Raw genomic sequence first — 2,910 nt, forward strand, 5'->3', positions numbered from 1 at the left:
GCTCCATGCTGCCATTTTTGTCCTTACAAATGTTCCCCTTGATGCCCACAGGTATGCTGTTACATCTAAGTCTGAATTAATTCCTCTCTCATAGGAAAAACTGCAAATAGAATTTGCCACACAGTTCATTACCAAACTGTATCAGTGAGGCCCGGGCTGGGGTGTAAGTGTGCCAATAACTACTTGGTAGCAGGACCCTCTTCATTTGAGTATGCGATTGTATCAGTGATTAGCATTTTGTTACTGAGAATGGTTAAATAAGCCATTGATTCAATTAAATATGCAGCTGCTACACTAGATGAACATCCAGCTGTGCTCTGAGGCATTCTCCAAGTACATTCATGCTGACATGTACAACCAAGCCAGCAAGAAGTACAATGTTTAATTCTGACAGAAGCATTACCCCAGATCAAAGTGGGTAACCCTTATCTAACACTACTGAAATCAGAAAATTAATATGAACACAGAAGTCTATTCATTATTCCAGTCAGTTTAGATTAAAAGCATATTTCAACCCAAAGAAAAATCAAATTGAATCCAATTACATTGGTACTATCCACCAATGTCGCTTGATGCCAAGCTGAAATCATCTTTCCTGCAGCATATCACAATTTAAAGAGAAGAGAAGCAAATACAGGCTGTAAAGCTCAGGAAGCAATTGATTGTTTCCTTACCCAATTCTCAGTTCTGTTAGTTCCTGCCAATGAAGGCAAAAGCTTTTCTCTATAGAGTTCACAAACTCCTGACATTTCAGGCCAGAATGTGGCCTTAAACATAACTTTGAGATTTCTTGGTAATTAAAAAATACCTAGCAGTAACTGCCATGGACCAAGCTGAGTTCTCCGTGAGAGCTGACACTGTCAATAAAGGAATCTTATTTACCTATCCCCAAAAGATTACATTAAAAATTGAACCAAGAAAACACACATAATTAATTTAGCATATTAGACTGTAGCTCCAAGTTGAGTATTTAGCCTAAGATAAATTTCTACTTCTTTGCAGCTGGTCAGACCCCAGCAGGTACTGATGCCTGAGGTTACTCTTCCCACACGGTGGGCTTTGTATTTCCCTTGTTAAACTTCATGAGATTGCTTTCCATCCAGTTCTCCAGCCTCTTAGGTCCCTCTAAATCACTGCACAGTCATCTGGTCTATCAGTCACTGCTTCCAATTTTTCTGTCATCTGCAAACTTGCTAAGGAAACACTCCTTTTCATCATTCAGATCATAAATGAATAAACTGAACAGCACTAACCTCTGTACTGAGCCCTACGATATACCACTAATGATTTGCCTGCAAATGGATTCTGTGCTGCTAATCATAACCCTCTAGACCTGGGCACAGGGGTAGTTTTCAGTCCATCTCACTATCCCCTTATCTAACCTGTCCTTCATCTGCTTGTCTATGGTGAGGTTATAGGAAATGGTGTGAAAAGCTTTACAAAAGTCCAAGTAAACAACAGCAACTGCTCTCCCCTCCTTGAGCAAGACATCCAGCTCATTGTGGAAGGCAGAAGTTGTTCAAGCATGATTTTCACTTTATAAATTCCTGCTAATTACTCCCAATCATCCTCTTGTCCTTCATGTACTTGGAAAGTGCTTTCGAGCATGATTTTCCACGTCAGCTTCTCAGGGACTGGGGCAAGGCTGAACGACTTGTAGCTCCCCCATTCCTCATTACTGCTCCTCTTGAGGATAGGACTTAAATTTGCTCTCTTCCAGTTTCCAGGAGGCTCTCCCAGCTGTCATGACCATTTAAAGCCAATTGAGAGTGGCTTTGCAATGACATCAGCCATTGCCCTTAGCACTTACGGATGCAACCTGTCAGGCTTCACACACTTCCACATCCTGTTTGTCTGCAAGCTCCCTAAGCTGACCTCTTCCACTAAGATCGTCTACCTTGTTCCAGACTTTCCCTCTGGTCTCAGTGATACAGGATTCCTAAAAGCCAGTCCCATCAATAAAGACTGAGGCAAAGAGGGCAACAAATATCCCAGCCTTCTCCATGTCATTTGTCACAAGGTACCCTGCTCCATTCAGCAGGGGTAGAGGGGCACCTTTATTTCCCAAGTCTTCCTTTTGCCCTAATATAATTGTAGAATGTCTTCGCTTCTTCTAGCCCTTTACATCTCTAGGCAGATGCAATTCTAGAGGGGCCTTTGCTCTCCTAACACTATCCCTGCAAGATCAGAAAACAACTCTACGCTTCATTTGGGTCATCTGCCCCTGCTTCCACCTCTTCTCCACTTCCTGTTTGGGCTCAGTTAGGAGCTTCTTGCCCATCCACACAGGCCTCCTACCACCTGTATTTTACTTTCTACTTGTCAGGATGAACCCCTCATTAGATCTTTCATGCAGAGACAAAGGTTAAACCCTCACTCCCTCCTGCCCCCCACCCCCCCCAAAAAAAACCCCTCTCTCTTCAACAGAAGTTAGTCAACTCAAACAAATTTGAACTTTGCAGTGAATACCTTTCCAAAACAATGAAAAAACCCCAAAGCTCCATTTCAATAATATTGATAAGAAATCAATTCCAAAAAAGCAATAAACAACACTGTTCATGAAATGTTTTCCTTCTGAACATCCTATATATTTTTCCTGGTAATCTTCATTGTGCCAGCTGGTGTTTCAGTATAATCTCATTTTTCGTGCCTTAATTATACCTTCTGGGTGCTTTTGCAATAGGCTTTGACTGACTTTTTAAAGGAACATAAAAAGCAGTTTTTAGAAGAAAGTAATTCTACAAAAAGCAGTTGAGGCTCTATGGCTAGGAAATACGGCAGCTACTTAAATGCCTTAAGAAAGGAGTATTACTCATTCAATGTTGAATGAAAATAACTACAGTGCTTATGCCTCCAAGAGCTTTAAGTGATGGCTTTAAAATAATGTAGTAAAGACAAGATTAATCAGGA

Source organism: Cinclus cinclus, chromosome 6, assembly GCF_963662255.1.
Source record: "Cinclus cinclus chromosome 6, bCinCin1.1, whole genome shotgun sequence".
Classification (NCBI taxonomy): Eukaryota; Metazoa; Chordata; class Aves; order Passeriformes; family Cinclidae; genus Cinclus; species Cinclus cinclus.